This window comes from Salminus brasiliensis, chromosome 3 (genome assembly GCF_030463535.1).
Source record: "Salminus brasiliensis chromosome 3, fSalBra1.hap2, whole genome shotgun sequence".
NCBI classification, from domain to species: Eukaryota; Metazoa; Chordata; class Actinopteri; order Characiformes; family Bryconidae; genus Salminus; species Salminus brasiliensis.
Genome location: NC_132880.1, coordinates 17,965,690 through 17,987,340, shown reverse-complemented (window position 1 = coordinate 17,987,340; position 21,651 = coordinate 17,965,690).

The following is a 21,651-nucleotide window of genomic DNA, read 5'->3' as shown; positions in this document are numbered from 1 at the left end:
CTTCTTGATGTTCCCGGAAAGAACGATGGACCCCAGGCGGCTCAGGTGAAGCTCATCTCTGGGTTAAAGGACCGGACGCCACGCTGCATCAGGAGGAGAATCGTGGAGAACGATGGTGCCAAAATCACCTGGCGACGTCCAGGACACGGGCACCTGGAAAACAGGAGACTGTGGCATTACTGTTTATGGTCAATTCTTTTAAGTGTTTTACAGAAGAATCTCCAACAGTGAGAACACCACCCTGAGGAGTCGCCCTCTGTGCCGGAGCAGGTGAAGAGCCGAGGTCCTTGAACCAGTTAGCATAGGCGAAAAATGGCTGTGATGATGGAGGAGCCCTCAACTTTTGCCAGCCACGCTTGACGTATCCAGGCCCTCTCAGGTACAGGAGTGGAGATGACGACCCTGCACCGGTAGTGCTGAAAATATGACCACGGCGTCACAGGCAGCATTCCAGGAGTCACGGGCAGCCTCTAGCCTCGTCTTCCGTCTGTGGAGTTTGGACAGCCTCTACAACAGCGTAATCTGCCGTAATAGCGTGATGACCTCCTGAGAGCTTGTTCCTCCATGGTCACCTCAGAGTAAAAACACAGACAACGGTCAGTGAGACAGTACTGTACAGCAACAGGGAGCAGAGAGCACAAGGATCACAACAAGAAGACAAAGCTCATAAAAATCAACATATCCACAAAAGTGGCACCAAGTTCCCCATTAAAGAGTACAATAGGCTTAATTACCTGAATGTGGTCAATGATCACAGTGGTGATGGTTGCAGTGTGTTACAATATTCAAACAGCATGAAATCCTTGTTCACTGTAATTATGATGTTTCACATTATGCAGTAGAGAGCATGAAGATCAAGGGTAAGATTGATAAACTGAACTGTGAAGTCTGCAGACAAGAGAAATCTGCTCAGAGTAGAAACAGAACCTGATACACGAGCAAAAGCTGAAATCTAAACTTGCCACTTTTCTGACAGGACAAGTGTCTGATTTGAAAAAATAAAATAACGCTCAGTATGTAGGGAGTATCAGCAGTATCACCAAAAGTATCAGCCATAGGTATGTCAAAAGTGGGACTTCATTAAAGAGACTAAACCAGGTGGAGTGTGAATAAAGACAAATGTAAAAACAGAGTAAAAGTTTAAGCAGCCATGTCCGATCCGCTCACGTGCCACACCTCCCAATAAGATTTTTAAACCAGGTTCTTTTCTTGTAAACAAGATTTTCTTGTAAACAAGGTTTTCGTGTGGCAGTTAAATAAATAAATAAGTACTTTATTCTAAATAAATATTCACAGACCAGCAGCTTTTTTGCAGCAGTTAGAGCAAAGTCAGTCTGAGAAATCTGATTCCCAAAAATACCCCCCCAAAGAAAGAAAAACAACACTAATCCATAATGTACGCAGAAGCACAAAAGACACATAAGGAACTATCTTAATGGCGTCAGATAGATTCTATGTAGAAATTTCCAGCGGATTATTGGGTGATCAGGATTCCTCAAAGATAAAATGATCATTTCTCATGCATGGTTCTCAAAACATAAAAAAAAAAAATTACTTAAGATCTTTGGACCACACACAGTCCAACCAGTCTACAAGAGGCTCAAAGTAAAAAATTGTAAATACTGGAAGCCGAGCAAGACTGGAGTAAAGCCCTTTAAGCATTAGGTGTGACTGTAATTTGGAGTTCAGCGAGTCTCAGAGAACAGAGGACGGATTTAAGTTGCAGATACCTAAAGAAAGAGGTGCTGGGCACATTACATTGCTCTTTAATAGCCTGGAAAGATCTTAACCCATTTTCATTGCAGATATTAACTACAGGTCGAGCTCCTTTGCTCTCCCATTGGGGGCAATGAAACAGAGCATTCCCCATCAGTAAATGATGATTATGAAAGAGTGGAGAGTGCTCATGCTATATAAGAGTTTGTTTGCCTAAAGAAGAGCTCTGGCCAGCTGCAACCGAGCCAATGAATGGGGTCATGTGACTTCCCCAAAAGTAGTTTTCTGACTGTCTCCATACTGCAGGGCTTGTCTGAGATACTATGAGGGACACTGATATAACTTTTTAAATCAAGCAGAGAAATGACAGAATAAATGATTATAAAATCCAGTAGATCATGTAAATTATTACCTGCCCACTATCCAGCTGCCTACCCTGGGGTCCTGTCTTTTTCAGAGTGGTGTCCAGAAAGCGTGTGGCAGAGCTCCTTCCAGGCCTCACTGCATCGGGCAGAGAAAAGTGGAGAATGATGGTACTGAAGCCACCTGGTGATGTCCAGGACTCCTGAAAAAAAAGACTGAGTCGTTACTCTTTGGTCCCGATACTCTTAAGGGTTTTACAGTAGAACCTCCAACAACGAAAATACAGCCCTGAGGAGTTGTCCTCGGTGAGGGAGCAGGTGAACTCGAAGAACTACACCTCAAGCCAGTTGGTTGAGGTAAAAACCGTGGTGATTGAGGAGCCCTCGGCTTTTCCAGGCCATGCCAACGGCCCTAGGTCTTTTCCAGTGCAGGAGTGGAGACAACAACCCTCTGTGCCCGCCGTGCCGGTAGTGCTGGATTTAAGATGGCCAGCGTTGGACGAGTCACTGGCAGCCTCGACTTCTGTCGGTGGAGTTTGTACAGCCTCCAACAACAGCAGCAGTCAAGCTTGATGACCTCCTTGCAGAGCACCAGGAGATGTCGCTCCTCAGCAGTCGCCAAGTTCCTCGAGTATAAACACAGACAGAAACGCAAACGACGGTCAGTGAGACAGTACTGTACAGTAACACAGGGAGCAGAGAGCACAAGGATAACATCAACCGACTCCGATGAAGACGACAAAGCTAATATTAAAGACTATAAAGTAGGGACTCAACTGTTCGTGTCGAATCAGTTTTAAAAGCAGAATCGCATCAAAATAAAAAATATATTGAAAAAATGTAGAAAAGGATTACTGCGTTTATATGTCAATGCTTTTAGCCATTCAACATTGCCACAGGTAGACATGGGACATTGAGCATAGTAAGGCCTATCAGCTGTTTTGCTTGCACCACTTTAACCAGAGATGCTCTCTTTATTGACGCAATATCATTCATTCTGAGACCAGAAATGTTTTGGAAATTCGTCAACAAAAGTCATTAGTCTCAGTCTCGTCATTCTCACTTGGCAGCTCAGATCTTGACCGTGTAACAGAAGTATCATCAATTATTTGTATCCTCAATATATTTATACTGGTTATACTGATTTCCCACAATTAAAACAAGCACATTCTCCCCTACCTTCAATCTCGCCTGCTACAGAGTCTCCTGCCTCAGTCCGGCAGTACATTAACTGAGCTTGTAACAACGTCTCCTGTATTAATTTCACATGTAGTCCGAACTCTTTGGGTATTAAACTCTGCTCTGTTGTTTTAGAACCATGGAAATATTATCAAAATTATTATTATTATCATCATCATCATTTCCAAAACCTTGCTTCAGAATCTTTGAATTTTCTAAAAAAAAAAAAAATTTGGATCCCTTTACAAAATTATCCTAAAACATTGTCTGAATATTTAGATTCTCAGGGTTGTTTAAACCAGGGAATTTTTCAGGGATCGAAATGTATCGCAATTCAAAGTTTCCAAGACAACTGTGAGACTGAAATGATCTTAAGGCAATGCTTTGAGTCCGGGTCGCTGCAAAAACTCAATGATCTAAAACTAATTTGAAAATGAAAATATCAAAGGGATCTGAGATAAAGTAACCTGAAGGTCTAAGAATACAGTGTCCCGTCTCCTCCTGTTTATTCTAAATTCGTAAGGCAAGCGGTCTAATTAATTTACTTAGTCACCTCGGGTACAGAGTCTCAGAGTCAGTAGAGCGCCGGAATTGACTCAGAATCACTCATTAGGATGTGGGCGGCCGCCTCTGTTGGTTTCTGATCCTGTCTCTGAAAACTCTGGACCCAGAGGAATATTGGGATCTCGGTGGAACCTCCAAAACTGTGGTAGTCTAATTTACTTCTCTGCGCTTAAAAAAATCAACTCGATCAGTCAGTCTTAGGAATGTAGAGAAACACTTTAATCCTGCAGTAAACGTAACGCTGGTGGAAGGTGCGCTGGTTTTCATCCCCTTTGATGTCCTATGCTGATCAAGCTGATGATTTCTGAGCCCCCTGTGATGAGGCTGGTGTAAAGTTGATAGACTCCATTAGGTCAAAGTAACAAAAGCCACCATCTGTCTGTTTTTGAAAACAACGTATACATAGAATATTGAAACGCCTGAAGATTCCCCCACAATATTGCAGCGTCGACGTACAAGACAAGAAAACCAGATTCACAATTTGACATTTTTTGTTACACTGATGGGATTTTGTTTCCTCCGTAACCCAGCTGTGCAGAGCACACACAGTGAAACACACACAGTGGACAGTGAGCACACGTGGTTGGAGCAGTGGGCAGCCATTGCTGCGGTGCACACAAAAGAAGGTGAAGGGTCTTACTCAAGAGTGGGACTTCGCCAAGCCCAGGTATCAAACCCACAACGCTGTCATCAATAACCTGAAGCTCTAACCGCTGAGCCACCACTGCCCCCCTACAGCTGCTTATCGTTACCAGATTGTCTCTATTATTATCGGGCTTCGAACATCAGGGCTGTTCCTGCATGTTACATGCTGCTCTGTTCAAAACTACCCATACCAGAATCTTTGTCTAGCTGTTCATTAAACCAGACTGTGAAACAGTCCCTGATAATCTGACTGCAGTCTGAAGAGCCTTTCACTAAATAAATGATATATATACAGCCCGATGATGAACAACAACAACGTTCACTCCTCAACAGCAATATTCGGGGCGACTCCTCAAGGGCTTTTTCTGGGAAAATCTTGTTCATAAGGTGCTGGCTAAGACTGCTTAGATTACTTAAAGGGAAACAGAAACCCTCCTACCTAAAATTGGGCGCCGTGGTAAATTTAACTCTACTTGGCAACCTGTCTAGTCTTAAATAGACAATATGGATTAATTGGCTGGTTAGCACCCAGTTTGAAATCTATTTATAATTAAAATTCTGCAGTTATTTACATTTACTCTATTAACCTTTGTGTTTATTTGGACACTTGTATGTGCTTTTATAACTTTTATAAAATTACCTGTATTTTGAGAGTTAGAGTTTCAAATTTAGCATAAATGCAAAAAGACTCCAGGGGTCTCTGTGTGAACCAATTTTATGACCCCCACCAACGTAATAAACAGACCTACGCCCTTAATTTAGTTTCACAGAGAGTGAACTAAGGTGGTTCACTTTAGATGGGCCTAGACATGTACTGGCTTAATCAGGTTGGAGGTTTGGCGTCTGACTGTTTGAGGCTGTTGACAGGTGTCTTTTATACAGATAACGATGTCCAACAGGTGCCATTAATACAGGCAACGAGTGGAGGACAGAAGAGCTTCTTAAAGCTACAGGTCTGTGAGAGCCAGAAATCCTGCTTGTTTGTGGGTGACCAAATACTTATTTTCCACCATGAATTTCAAAATAATTTCCTACAATGTGATTTCCTGGATTTTTTTCCTCATTTTGTCGCTCATAGTTGGCGTGTACCTATGATGAAAATTACAGACCTAGTAGGAGAACTTGCACAATTAGCGGCTGACTAAATACTTTTTTGCCCAACTCCTGCTTGTACTCGGAAAGATAGAAAAGTTGTAATAAATTCTAATAAGATTTTTAAAGCAGATTTTCCGATGTTACAATTTCAAACCATGGCAGTCTCAATACTGCAAGATCTGTCTGAAATACTACGGAAAGCTCCCTCATATTAAGAGGAAGAAACCTTGAGAGAAACCAAGACTCAGTCTGAGGAACCCATCTGCCTTAGATCAACCCGCACAGCACAAACATTACACTAAGAACTAGAAAGAGAGATAATGAAGAGCTATAGCTAATGTAGGAACAGGTTATGAAGTGTGTGTGTGAGTAGGTGCTGGACATATGCTCAGTGTTAATGTTGAAGTCCATGCTGAGTAGAGCGACAGGCCTGATTCCAGAACATGGATGAATGAACACCTCCAGACTGGACGGCAGGGCATCTCAGTACCTGTAAAAAAGAGAGAGAGGGAATGAGAGAGAGAGAGGGGTTAGGATGGTTGTGTTGTGCTGAGTAGTGGGACAGGCCTGATACCAAGACGCAGGAACTGAACCAAAAAAGGGCAACTCCAGGCAGGCAGCTCAGGACATGAGGGGAGAGAGACAAAAAGATGAAGATTAGAACAAGGTTTACGTTTAGTGAGAGACCTGTAGCAGAAATACAGAGACGACCACAATAGTAGTAATAAAAAGCCTGTAATCAGAGCAGGACAGAGCTGTGGTGTTATGTAATTAAAACAGGACAGAACACAGAACTGGTGAGTTATCTGAAAGCTGGTGTAAAGAGAAACGTTTTTAATCCAGATTTAAAGACTGAGAGTGTGTCTGATTCCCGTATATTAACAGGGAGATTGTTCCAAAGTTGGGGGCTTTATAAAAGAACGCTCTTCCTCCTGCATTGATTTTTCTAATACATGGGACTGATAATAGGCCAGCATCTTGTGAGCGTAGTGTACGTGGAGGGTTGTAAAGTGTAAGAAGTTCCTCCAGATAATGTGGGGTCAAACCATTGAGAGATTATTATGTTAGAAGTATTTTATAATCTATATGAATTTTAACAGGTAACCAGTGTAAGGATGAAAGAACTGGACTAATATGATTAAATTCCCTAGCTCTAGTTAGTACCCTTAAGCTGGAGCTTATGAAGCGATTTACATGAAGTTTATAGTATTTACAGAAAGTGTGCAACAATTATTTAAACAAAATTAGGCACATTGCACTAATTATTGGAACACAATTTGTTTTGTAAGCTCATTGACCCTTGACCTTCATATACAGGGGAATCCAATTATGAGAAGGAGGTTAAGGTTTTTCTCCTCTTTGCATCTTCTCTGAAGAGTGGCAACATGGGAGCCTCAACACAACTCACAAATGACCTGAAAAAGATTGTTCAACATCATGGTTTAAGGGAAGGATACAAAAAGCTCTCAGATTTCAGCTGTCAGTTCCCACTGTGAGAAACATAGTGAGGAAATGGAAGACCACAGGCACAGTTCTAGTTATGGCCCGAAGTGGCAGGCTAAGAAAAATCTCAGATAGGCAGAATTGAAGGATGGTGAGAACAGTCAGTCAACCCACAGACCAGCTCCAAAGACCTACATCTTGTAGCAGATGGAGTCACTGTGCATCGTTCAACTATTCAGCACACTTTGCACAAGGAGAGGCTGTATGGGAGAGTAATGCAGAAGAAGCCTTTTCTGCTCTTTGTTAATTCAGTTATTTGGACATAAGGGGCTGTATGCATGGTGGAACAAGAACAAACATTCCAAGACAAACACAGTAAAATCTGGTGGAGGTTCCATCATGCTGTGGGGCTGTGTGGCCAGTGCAGGTACTGGGAATCTTGTTAAAGTTGAGGGTCACATGGATTTCAGTCAATATCAGCAGATTCTTGAGAACAATGTTCAAGAATCAGTGAGAAAGTTGAAGTTGCGACGGGGCTGGATACTGCAACAAGACAATGACCCTAAACTCTGCTCAAACTCTACTAAGGCATTCATGCAGAGGAACAAGTACAACGTTCTGGAATGGCCATCTCAGTCCCCAGACCTGAATATTACTAAAAAAATCTGTGGTGTGATTTAAAGCGGACTGTCCATGCTCAGAAATCATCAAACCTGACTGAACTGGACATGTTTTGTAAAGAAGAATGGTCCAAAATACCTTCAACCAGAATTCAGACTCTCATTGGAAGCTATAGCAAGCGTTTAGAGGCTGTTATTTCTGCAAAAGGGGGATCTACTAAATATTGATGTAATTGTTCTTTGAACAGTAAATATCCTAAAATCTTGTCTTAAAAACTTCGAATTCTAATCAATTTGGATCACTGAAAAATTCTCGGGTTTAAACAACCCCGAGAACCAAAATATTCCAAAACAATCCTTTAGAATATTCCAATTTAAAACAAAATCTGGACCCCGAAAAGTTCCCAGTTCAGACAAACTGTGACGCTGAAATCATCTTAAGGCAATGCTTTGAACATCTTTGTCCTTTGATCGCTGCAAAAAGTCAATGGTCTAAAACAAATTTGAAAATTAAAATATCAAAGGGATCCGGGTTAAATTAATTAGCTTACAGTCACCTCGGATACAGAGTCTCAGAGTCAGTAGAGCGCCTGAATTGACTCAGAATCACTCATTGGGATGTCGGCGGCCGCCTCTGTCGGTTTCTGATCCTGTCTCTGAAAACTCTGGACCCAGAGGAATATTGGGATCTCTGTGGAACCTCCAAAACTGTGGTAGTGGGATTTGCTTCTCCATGCTTAAAGAATCAACTCGAGCAGATTTACCATTTGATATTTTTTGTTACACATATGGAATTTGTCTTCCCCCTGTAACCCAGCTTTGCAGAGAACACACACGCACGCCTATGAGAGACGTGAAGACCTTGCCCAGCCCAGGTATCTAACCCACAAAAAGAATTCTCTACAATGTAATTTCCTGGATTTCTCATTTTGCCCTCATTAGTTGAAGTGTACCTATGATGAAAATTACAGACCTCTCTAATCTTTCTATGTAGGAGAACTTGCACAATCAGTGGCTGACTAAATACTTGTTTGCCCCACTGTACATTTAACAGCCCAAATTCATTGTGAAGCTGCTTGTACTCGGAAAGATAGTAAAATTTATATAAATTCAAAAAAGATTTTTAAAGTAGATTTCCTGACGTTCCAATTACAAACCATAACAGTCTCAATACTGCAGGATTTGACTGAAATACTAAGAGTGACACTGATGTATTACTTTTTAATACAAGCAGAAAAGTGACAGAATAAATGGGTGGAATCAAGTAAATCATGTAAATCACTTACCTGCAAACTATGCAGTTCACTAACCAGACAGTATGACTGGGAAGGGCCCGTCAGTCCTGGCCTGGCACCTTCTTGATGTTCCCGGAAAGAACAACGGACGGCTCAAGTGGAGCTCATCTCTGGGTTAAAGGACCGGATGACACGCTGCATCAGGAGGAGAATAGTGGAGAACGATGGTGCCAAAGCCACCTGGCGAAGTCCAGGACATGGGTACCTGAAAAACAGGAGACCATGGCATTACTGTTTAGGGTCAATTCTTTTAAGTGTTTTACAGAGGAATCTCCAACAGTGAGAACACCGCCCTGAGGAGTCTGTGCCGGAGCAGGTGAAGAGCCAAGGTCCTTGAACCAGTTAGCATAGGCGAATGGCTGTGGTGATGGAGGAGCCCCCAGCTTTTGCCAGCCACGCTTGACGCTTCCAGGCCCTCTCAGGTACAGGAGTGGAGATGACTACTCTGCACCGGTAGTGCTGAAAATAAGACCACAGTGTCACAGGCAGCATTCCAGGAGTCACAGGCAGCCTCTAGACTCGTCTTCCGTCTGTGGAGTTTGGACAGCCTCTACAACAGCGTGATCTGCCGTAATAGCTTGACGACCTCCTGGAAAGCTTGTTCCTCCACGGTCACCTCGGAGTAAAAACACAGACAACGATCAGTGAGACAGTCCTGTACAGCAACACAGGGAGCAGAGAGCACAAGGATCACAACAAGAAGACAAAGCTCATAAAAATCAACATATCCACAAAAGTGGCACCAAGTTCCCCATTAAAGAGTACAATAGGCTTTATTACCTGAATGTGGTCAATGATCACAGTGGTGATGGTTGCAGTGTTACAATATTCAAACAGCATGAAATCCTTGTTCACTGTAATTATGAAGTTTCACATTATGCAGTAGAGAGCATGAAGATCAAGGGTATGATTGATAAACTGAACTGTGAAGTCTGCAGACAAGAGAAATCTGCTCAGAGTAGAAACAGAACCTGATGCACAAGCAAAAGAAGTACTAGTACATACTGACCTAGCTGATCCTATACATCCAGTAAAGGGGGGGGGCTGAAGCATGGACCACTGGGCATTAGAAATATGACAGCGTTCTGGGTGAATGATGAATAAGTGAGGATGAATTGAGGACAGGCTGATGAATAAAGACTCTGAAATAAACAGAATACATGCACAATATTAAATAAAAGTTCAGAAAGGCTCCAGGTCTATATCATAGTGCTACTAAATGAGTTCATTCAAAGAGAGATGTGTATACGCTCAACAGACAGGAGAAACAATGCTAATAATTACCACTCAAAGCTTATATCAAGACACCAGCTTTAACCTGCCTCTGACCGTTTTCACTGGTTAAACTATGGGGTTTTAGCCCCCCCACAAGGACAAAAAGAGGAATAGCAATAGCCTCTGAGCAGTAGTTCAATAAACACCAGGACTAAGAACACAAATGTAGCACATATCCACAGAATTACACCATCCATACTAACCTAAAAGAGCTCAGTAGCGTGAAACATGAAGAAATAACAGAAACCATGAATATTCAGCAATACATAGATAAACACTGAAGCTACACTGCTAAGGAGATAGCTAGCATAGCAACAGAACTAAACCATTCATAAACTAAATGAACAGCAGCTTACTTTGTGTCTCAGACTCTAAATTAAAGGCACCCACAGCCACACAGCTTGAGCAGTTTCTAAAATTCAGTCTTCCAGAGGAGCTACAGAGCTCGGTCACACCGGCTCGTTTACCCTGCGCACTGCTGCAAGACCACGCTGCTGCTTTACAGTGGAGGCTCCTGATTGGCTGAGACTCCGCATTATATACTGACCAATGCGGCTGAAGCTTCATGAATATTAAATGAGGTCACTAATTTAAGGAGCTTTTGGACAGATCCAGGGTTGGAGATCCACTCAGACATTTACTGAGGATTACTCAGATGCAGTCTGTGAACTTCCTGAAAACTAAGGGTGAAACAGTTAAAGCTACTGAGAGATGTTTGTCTGAAAAAAGACTTTGCACGCTGGAATTACACTTTTTATACCCCACAAATACACGATGGACGTGTGACATTCACACTTTCTGGTCCTTTTGAGCTCAATTTGCTGATGCGTGCTGTTTTCTGTGCCCCCTGTGATGAGGCTGGTGTAAAGCTGATGGACAGATGGCCGCATTTGTTTTGTTGTTCCTGAAAACAAACAGATACATAAAATATTGAAAGGCCTAAAAATATTGCAGCATCGATGTACAAGATAAGAAAACCAGACTCACCATTTGATATTTTTTGTGACACAGATGGAATTTGGCTTCCCCCTGTACCCCAGCTGTGTACACACACACACACACACACACACACACACACACACACACACACACACACACACACGGTTGGAGCAGAGCGTGTGGAGGGCTTTGCTTAAGGGTCCAACAGCGGCAGCTTGCCAAACCAGTGTCTCGAACCCCCAACACTGTCATCAATACCCCTGAGCCACCACTGCCCCTACAGACACCACTGCTCCTACAGGGGTTTATCGCTCCTCCCGCCCTGAGTTGTTGTCCCCACTGCCCCTACAGGGGTTTATCATTACCCCTGTAACCGTTATCGTAAATTTTTACTATTATTATGGGCTTCGAACCTCCATTTGTTATCATAGCCACGATCATGCTATTGCTGCACATTACTCATGTTGCTCTGTTCAAAACTACCCATACCAGAATCTTTGTCTAGCTGTTCACTAAACCAGACTGAAACAGTCCCTGAAAATCTGGCTGCAGTTTGGAAGAGTCTTTTCACTAAGTGAATTATCTATATACAGCCTGATGATGAAAAACCATGTTCACTCCCTCTACCATTGATGAGGCCTTTTCATCTTGGGGAGAAAAAGGAGTAAATGTCTTAAATCTGTTTATTGATAAAAGGTTTGCATCTTTTAAACAACTTAGAACTGAATTTAATCTTCAAGCTAATTTTTTTCAGGTATTTGCAGCTACGTAGTTTTGTGTCCACAAACTTCCTCGTCATTATTAGAGACTGTGGTGTTACTCTCCGATACTTTTCAGTGTTTTACAGAAGAAACTTTAACAGTGAGAACACCGCCCTGAGGAGTCGTCCTCGGTGCCGGAGCAGGTGAAGAGCCGAGAACCTCGAACCAGTTAGCAATTTTCCAGGCCACGCTGACACCCCCAGACTCACAGATGCGGGAACGGTGATGACCCTCTGTGTCCACTGCACTGGTGGTGCTGGAATTAAGACAGCCTAATTGAAGAGGTCACATGCAGCCTCCAGCCTCGTCTTCCGTCTGGTGAGTTTGGACTGCCTCTACAACAGCAGCCGGATCTGCCGGTCGAGCTAGAGAGCTAGAAAGCTTGTTCCGCCGTGGTCACCATGTTCCTCGAGTAAACACAGATAGAAACGCAACAGACGGTCAGACAGAGTACTCTGGAAGGTTATTAATGAAAACACTAGCTGCCGAGCATTTAGCTTCAAAATCTGAGGTTTGGGTTGTGCATAGAACTGAACTGAATTGTGGTGATGCCGCCACGACCACTTCCACGTGAGTAACTGCAATAGCTAAAACTTCGATGAAAAAGTCGATGCATTCAGACTGAAACAGCAACGGCCTCTGAATTCTCACCAAGGCTGTGACAAAAATAAACAGCCAAAAATACGGTACCAAGCTCCCCATTAAAGAGTACAATAGACTTTATTACCTGAACGTGGTCAATGATCACAGTGGTGATGGTTGCAGTGTGTTACAATATTCAAACAGCATGAAATCCTTGTTCACTGTCATTATGAAGTTTCACATTATGCAGTAGAGAGCATGAAGATCAAGATTGATCAACTGAACCTAAACTGTAACTGGATAGCGGTCATAAGTTCATGGACAATGACTGCTTTAGAGGCTAGAGATCGTATATTTAACAGCCCAAATTCAACAGGAGAACTGCTTGTACTCAGAAATATGGAAGATTTTGTATCAATTCTAATAAGATCTTTAAAGCAGATTTTCTGAAGCTCCAATTTTAAACCATGTGGAGGACAGAGACAGTCTCCACACTGAGGGTCTGTCTGAGACACTATGAGGGACACTGATAAATTACTTCTTAAAACAAGCAGAGAAATGACAGAAGAAATGATGATTAAATCCAGTAAATCATGTAAATCACTCACCTGCCCACTGTCCAGCTCACTACCCTGAAGGACGGAGCCAGACCGGACCGGGTGGAGCTCATCTCTGCGGTGGAGGACCGGACACAGCCGAAAGCTCTCCCAGTTCTCTCCACAGTCCGCGTGGACGGACCTGTCCCGCAGCAGCAGTGGAGCGAGAGGAGCTGGGGGAGCGGCTCGCTCACTCGTCGGTAGGAGGGCAGGGGGAAGACGATGATCCTCTCGTCTGGGTTTTTCTGAAGCGGCAGGGCTCCTTCTGAACCTCCGCGTCGGGCGGAGAAAAGCGCCAAGGGAATCCGCCCGGCGACGTGCAGCACACGGGCAGCTGGAGAACAGGAGACCGTGGTTCCTCTTTGGGCTCCGAGGACCTCGAACCGGTCAGCAGAGGTGAAAACCGGCGGTGGTGGTGGAGGAGTCCCCGACTTTTCCAGGCCAGACTGACGCCCACAGGCCCTCTCCGGTGCGGGAGAGGAGACGACGACCCTCCGTGAGACAGAGAGCTGTACAGCAGCACAGGGAGCAGAGAGCTCCAGGATCACAGCAGCTGTCTCAGAGGAAGGAGACAGAGCTGAGAGTAAAGGCTGGAAAGGAGGGCCGGTCGCTCGACGCTCTGTGAAGAATCACGACTCGAGCTTCTAAAGAAGAACCGAATCCAAACACGCGCTCAAACATACCGGACATCACGTGTCGCCGGAAGTGACGCTTCCTTACGCAATCACGTTTCAAGGCGCGTCAGTTCCGCAGACCCGAGCGCAACGAGCTAGCAGTGTGAAGCTAGCAACACTTGTCCAGAGTAGCGAACGAAATTCTGTCAAAATAAAAGTCCCTCCTAAACCTGAATAAAAATACTTTTGACTCTCTAAACTGAAAATGATAAACTAGTTTAAGAAAACAGAGTGTTTACAACTATTTAATAGCTTATTAAAAGTAACTCAGATTAATAACTGTAAATAATAACAGATATAAAGGAGAAATTAAAAAAAATCTTTTTCCTTTAGGTACTTTATTAATATAATTTTAATCAGGAAACATACATCTTTAATAAAAGTGGCATTAAGAAGGAAAATATACAGCTTTACACACTGGCACCATGTTTATCCCATAATGACAAATTTAAAACAGAGTTTTAGAAATTTCTGCAAATTTATAAAAAAAAAAAGAAAAACTAAAATGTTGCATTGACAGAAGTATTCAGACCCTTTACTTATTTGAAGCACCTCTGACAGTGATTACAGCCTCCAGTCTTCTTGGGTATGATGCCACAAGGTTTGCTCAGCTGGATTTGGGGATTTTCAGCCTTACTTCTCTGCAGATCCTCTCCGTAAGGTTGGGTGGGGACGTCAGTGGACAGCCATTCTCAGGGCTCTCCAGAGATTTTTATTAGGGTGTAAAGCAGGGCTCTGGTTGGCCACTCAGTAGCATTCACAGAGTCGTCTCTAAGCCATTCCTGTGTTGTCTTGAGTCACTGTCTTGTTGGAAGGTGAACCTTTGTCCCGTCTGAGGTCCTGAGTGCTCTGGATCAGGTTTTCATTAAGAATATATCTGTACTCCATTCAGCTTCCCCTCAACCCTGACCCAGTCTCCCTGTCCCAGACCCTGGAAAATACCCCCACAGCATGAAGCTTCACTGAAAGAATGGTGTTGGGCAGGAGATGAGCAGAACCTGGTTTCCACCAGACATGACTCTTAGAGCTGAGGCCAAAAGTTCAGTCTTGGTTGCATCAGTTTAGAGAACCTTGTTTCTTATAGTCTGAGAGTCCTTTAGGGGCTCTCCTGTATCTGGCCACTGTGCCATAAAGCCCAGATTGGTGGAGTGCTGCAGTGATGGTTTAGCTTCTGGAAGTTTCTGTAAACAGGATCTTTTTGAACTAGAGTGACCCTTTTGGTTCTTGGTCACCTCTCTTACCAAGGCCCTTCTCCCCTGATTACTTAGTCTGGTGGGGAGGTCAGCTCTAGGAAGAGTGCTGGTTATTCCAAACCTCTTCATTTAAGAGTTGTGTGATAATTATTATAAGTCAGCTGTATAAGACTGTATAGATGTAATTCACCCATAGAGGAAGGTTTCATGGGTAAATATGAAAATATTTAAGTAGTAAAATGTAATTTAATTTAATGTAATAAAACAAATATTTCACCACATAAATATCATATTCATATAATCTGCCACGACATCATCACTACAACAGAGCTCTGATACAGGTCTGAGACACAAGTGAGAAACCGAGACTGTTTTAGTCTGAAAAGCATCAATGAGACACGATCACTTACAGATGAATATTTATAGCTGAAGTAATGATGTGATATAAAGACTAATAAAGTTGAACTCTATACTGGAACTGAGCTTAAATGATCTTTATTCAGTTAACAGAACCGCAAGTACTGTCTGTTCAGTTCAGCTTTCTTAATGACCCTACTACTAACAAGTTGTTATTATTAAATAAACAAATAATATAATATATATCATTTATATTAATATATATCATATATATATCATTCACAATTAACGCTGTTAAATGGACAGAATTGTCGTATACGTGCTGCTCTGTGCAGCAGCTGTGATTGGCTGGGCAGTACTAGGGGTGTGCTGAAAGCGAGTGTTGTGATTGGCTCAGTTCATCAGTAGTCAACATCATATCTAAAAGAGATCAGCTGTCCCATTTCCCCAATTACTGCTCCTGCTCTCCAGTCCTCCTGCTCCTCTCCTCCTCTCAGTTCCTCCACCTTCCTCCGGGGTAGAAGAGGTGCAGTAGGAAAGGAGGAGGAGTAGCAAAAGTTTCTGGACGCAGACTATGTCACAACACAGGTATTTGGACAAGCAGCATGATGGCGCCTCAAAGTTTCCAGGTCTCGGAGGAGAGGAGGAGGTTTGGGGGTTTCTGGACGGAGCTCAGTAGCAGCAGTGAGGAGACCAGGTTAAGCAGCGTGGCTGAAGTTTCCTCATAATGCCGCTATAATCATTTTCCATAGTGAATTACTTCTGCTCTACTTTATAAAAATAAACTGAAATGAAATAGAAATATAGAAAATGTGTGAATCTGCTGGACTTTCATTTAAAAACACAAAACATGAAGCAGTTTCTCTCTGAAGGTCAGGTGTTGTTTCCAAACCGACAAAGAGAATAAAAGTGCTTGATAAACCTCCTCCGTATTGGAGGGTTTTTAACTGGAGACGATGTGAAATGAGCTCTAATAAAACACTGAAGTGTTTCTGTTTATTTCTGTGTTCAGCAGATGTTCAGTCTACATGCACATTAAACAGGGGGGGGTTTACATTATCAAATATTAATAAACGTGACTATTTTATTTACGAGGAGAACAAAGCAGTTACACACTCAGATAAAATACATGCAGTTAAATGTAGATAAAATTACATTCAATGAACAGAAGAAACGCAGGCAGACATCACTGTATGGAGCTCCTGTTTCAGTTTGGACGAAGCTTATGAACACAAGAGAATCAGGCGATGGAGGTGTAGTGTTTTATTAGAACAGCAGGTGGCGCAGGAGAGCTGAGAAGCTGAGAAGCACTTTGCCTTCAACTGTGTTAAAAAGGCTGAAAAGGAGTTTTTACACTGTTTTTACACTGTTTTTACACTGTAACCAGACACACACTCACACACACACACACTCTCTCTCTCTCCATATAAAATGCTAAAACTAACATTTTTAAGAAACTGCTTCACGACTAAACATGGGATCAACATACAAACACCAAATGTTGAAATCATGATCATTTATCTTCAGATCTAGAAAAGATACACTTATACAGATGATGATGATGATGATGATGATGGTGATGATGATGATGGTGATGATAGTGATAATAATGATGGTGATGATGATGATGGTGATGATGGTGATGATGGTGATCATGATGATGATGATGATGATGGTGATCGTGATGATGATGATGGTGATGATGGTGATCGTGATGATAGTGATGATGGTGATCGTGATGATTGTGATGATGGTGATCGTGATGATGATGATGGTGATGATGATGATGATGATGGTGATGATGGTGAGGGTGATGGTGATGATGGTGATGATGATGATGGTGATGATGATGATGATAGTGATAATAATGATGGTGATAATGATGATGATGGTGATTGTGATGAAGATGATGGTGATGATAGTGATAATAATGATGGTAATGATGATGATGGTGATCGTTATGATGATGATGCTGATCATGATGATGGTGATGATGGTGATCGTGATGATGATGATGGTGATGATGATGATGATGATGGTGATGATGATGATGATGATGATGGTGATGATGATGGTGATGATAGTGATAATGATGACGGCTGAATATCCATGAATAAAAACCGCTCCTCTTTCAGCCTGAGTCAGGCGCTCTGCCTCTGCTCTGACTGCTTCCAGATGAAGAGTCTCCTCCTTGTACGGACTCACAAAGTCTCTGAGCTTTCATTAGTGTCTGAAAGTGTAACAGAGAGACAGGACATCATGTCTTCTGTCCCTCCACAGTCCACAGTGTCTCCATCCACAGCTCTGTCTAAAATGGAGAAGACTTGGACCTACGAGTCTAAAGTAACCCTGTGAAGAAGAAAGGTGAACTGCAGGAAAGTCAAAGTCTGGACAACTGTGTAGAAGACGCTGGTAGATCTGCTGCCCCAGACTTTCCAGCCCCCCTCAAAGCCTTCAGCAGGAGAGCTGATGAGAGCCCCCCACCTTTACCTGAATCCCCCAACAGCTGGGAGTCATTTCTCCTCCACGATGAGACGCTGGATCTTTCTGAACCGCTCAGAGTTAAAGACGAACCCAGTGAACGAAGAACCACATTAGAGCTTAAAAACAGGCCTGAGAACAGTCCGTCAGTCCAAACCCCCTTTCTGTCTGTCAGTGTTTTCTTTACTCACATCTGCAAGCTTTATTTAATCAAATAAAAAAGATATAAAATATTCAAATATGAATGATGTACTGATTTGGTTTCACTGTTACATTAAATGTGGATTGTTCATAAAATAAATAATTTGTTGAAACTACAAAGAATAAACTACGACATATTCTGGACTTATTTTCTTAATGAAATTAAATATGCTAATTAAGTAGTGGATGTTCAATTTCATACGGGTTTCTTTAGCATGTTTGTGTGTTTTATGGGATATAGAAAAGCATGTGTGTGTGATATTTGAATGTTAATAATGAACTCTGGACAGTTTAGTAGTGAATAATCCCTCATCGTCGCTCCAGCTTCACCCAAAAGGAAGCGCCGCTTCCAGCCTGTCCGTCTCCTGCAGGGAGGCTCCCAGCACAGACGCTCCCGATACAAGCAGGTGAGTTCATGTTAGCCAGCTGCTTTAACTGATATTTGAACATATATGAGAGCATGAACCTACAGCGAATATTTTAAATATGAGGATTATCGTTAGGTGTGTGTCTGTGCTGCAGCTGGACGACTGTAGAAGCTAACCTGCTAGCGCTAGCTCCGTTAAGACCTGCTGGCCACAGGGAACAGGGGGGTGAGGATGTCTGGGGGTGGTCGGGTGGTGAAGTACGGAGTTCACTTAGAAACTTTGTGGGTTTTATTAGGCACTGAAATGTATTAGCAGAGATGCTGAATTAACTGTAGCTAACTATATCATTTTATTTAGAAATATGTGTTTCAGACGCTGACTGGACTTGGGACAGACTGCTGTGCCACAACATACCGGCAGAGCTGAAACAGTGAATAGTGAGTATTACTGCAGCCTCAGCTTCATTTAATGTTCAGATGGATCTGCAGTTTTCCACCTTATAATGTTTCCTTAATCATTTGTGACTGCAAACCTTTTTTAGGGAGAAAAAAAATGACACAATTGTCAATATTGTCAATAATGACACAATATGTAGTTTATCAGCCAAGATGTTTGTCCACATTTTGCGTCTATAATTTAGTCTAATGATTCTAACAAATGTGACGTTAGACTTGTAGCTCCAGTGCTAAACTATGTCTTAAGTCTGGGGTAAGTGAATTTGTGTAGAATTAAGTATTTTTATTTTATTTTATTTTTAAATGCACCTTTTGTACGGGGTCAGTGTTTCCTGCCACCTACCAGCAGAGGGCGACAGCGGCGAGGCACGGTTACCCAAGGGAACTCCAATCCCCAGAGATCCTAGAGGTAATCAGTGCCAACCAGACACACCTGGTCATCACAGCATTTAAAGCTGTGACAAACGGCCCTTCTCAGTCACACTTTTGTAGAGGGGTGACCGGTACGGTACACGGAAGTGAAAGAAAGGAGTTTGAAAGGAGAATCAAGAAAAGTTGCAGAAATAGATAACAGGGTTGCAAAATGAAGTAGCTGAAAAGAGCTCAGCTCATAAGTAAAAGCGTTTGAGTAAAGCATTGAAGTTCCCTCTCCAGAAAGAGAGAGAGAGAGGTACATTTGTTTTTCTTCAGTTGTTTTAGTGCCAACTGTCTTAAGTCTGAACTACGCCATCTTGGCGTCTCCTTAGTTTGGTTTTCCCGCCTTTTTAAATTCTTTGTTTTAAGGGGTGCAACTCCACCAATTAGGTGTGGGACCTCCATTGCCAGGGATGCTGGTTCAAACCCAGCTGGGAGCAACTGTTCTCCCACAAGTACACAAAAGCACCCACAGTCACATCAACCACACATACATTAACCTTATATCACACAAATGGCATCCAGCACACAGTATCTGAAAAGATGGAGAAGCTGAATGGCTGAAGTGAACACTTTAGCAACTTTTGAACCCCATATTCTAAATGAAGGTAATGAGGCTGTAACTGTGTAAACTAATGCCAGTATGAATCTAGATTTTCTGGACATAACCTTGAATTCTGATTCTAGTGTGCATCCAGAGTCTACAGACTATGGTTATTCTAAAATGTGTAGTAGTCAGAGAAAATGTGTAGTAGACAAAGATGCAGAACTTTTAAGCACAGATGGGAATGGACCTGACCTTGCCTCAGACCTTGCAGAAAGGGCCACAAAGAATATGACAACTCAAAGCAGCGTTAATGAACTTAGAGAGAGAATTCTTAGAGATCGTGGACACAATCTACCCAAAGTTGCACACACTCTGCTTTTAACCCTCTCAGATGTTTAGGTCAAATTAAAATGTGGAGGACAATGTGTTTATGGCCTAGAATCCTACACTTGCCTCAGACCAGGTCAGAGTTAATGCCCGACACATTCAGATAGCACAGTTGATTTAGTAGTGAATGTTGATAGGCTTATCATTTTTAAGTCTAGCAGCACAGTTTTGACCTATTTGAGTAAAATTCTACAACGTGGAACCATTTGTAGGTGCACTGTTCTTTGGACAGTCAAAGCCTCATCCACTAGTGGACTAGCTCGATGACTTCCTAGAAGAGCTGGTGAAACTACAGAATGACGGGTTTATCTTTCAGGGAAACGCCTACAATGGGCACATCTAAGTATTTCCATGTGATGCTACTGCTAGAGCTTTTTAAAATGTAATAAAACTTTTAAATGTACCAGACTTTGAATCAAAGAACAGATAAAGAGGTTGGTCAGTTTGCATACAATGAGAACCACCAGTTTGACAAAAGCCCCCTTATTACAGCTGGAATACCTTGTCAGTGATGTTGCATTAGGCTACAGGCATTTGGTGTGTTTAGGTGATGTGAAATGTGTGCTTGTGTTTTCAGAGAACCCAATACCTGGCGTTAGACAGAAAAATGACATTTCTGACAAACTTGTGAGGTTTAATGGATCTATGCCCACTGAATTTGCCAGATAGCCTCATTCATTACCGGAAGTTAATCGGTGGAAAGCCACTGAATTCAGGCAGTGCGTTCTGTACACTGGACTCATGTAGTTAATTTGCATGTTTCTTTCTCTTTCTTTCTGCCTATGCTGTAGGAAGTGTCCCACATAAGACTGGAGCCATTTATAGTGTCTACAGCAAGTATGTTGATTATCTCTCTTTATACCAACCGGCCACTTAATGAATTACCTCTTGTCTCAACGTGTCTCAATTTCGCCATATAATTAGCAGAAGCGTCCAGCCAACAGTCATGTGTCTATATATTTGCTTTTTGGGTTTTATTTTTACATTTCTGGGGCGACTTTTCAGCCATTCTAAAGAAAAAAAATTGTATGTCAATCATTGCCCTCCTACTTTGACCCTTATAAGTGTACTCAAGCTCCTCTTTCTCAGGAAAAGTATGGAAAGTGATTCCATGTTCCCCCTCCTTGTAGCAGTATCGTGTTCATATACCTAAAGCTGACAGTAACCTAAATGGATCCAAATCGGAATGCCACTTGTGTCAGTTGCAGACACTCACAAATATAATTGATATGTTTAGGAGATTCCCAGGTTTCAAAAAGAATCAAATCTCCCCTTTTCATGCCAGGTGAATGGAAGATGTTATGATTCAACTAAAATAATGTTTACAATGAGGAGGAAAAGTCTGCAGAGTTGCTGATTGCCTGCTCTCCATTTATTTCTTATTGTTCCTCAATCAGTGGGTTAATAAACTGGAATGATTCGTAGGACCGGGCTCCTGCCCTTTAAAGCGTCCAAGATAAGGAATCTCCCACGTCTCCAGCGACAGACCGTTGAGATCACAG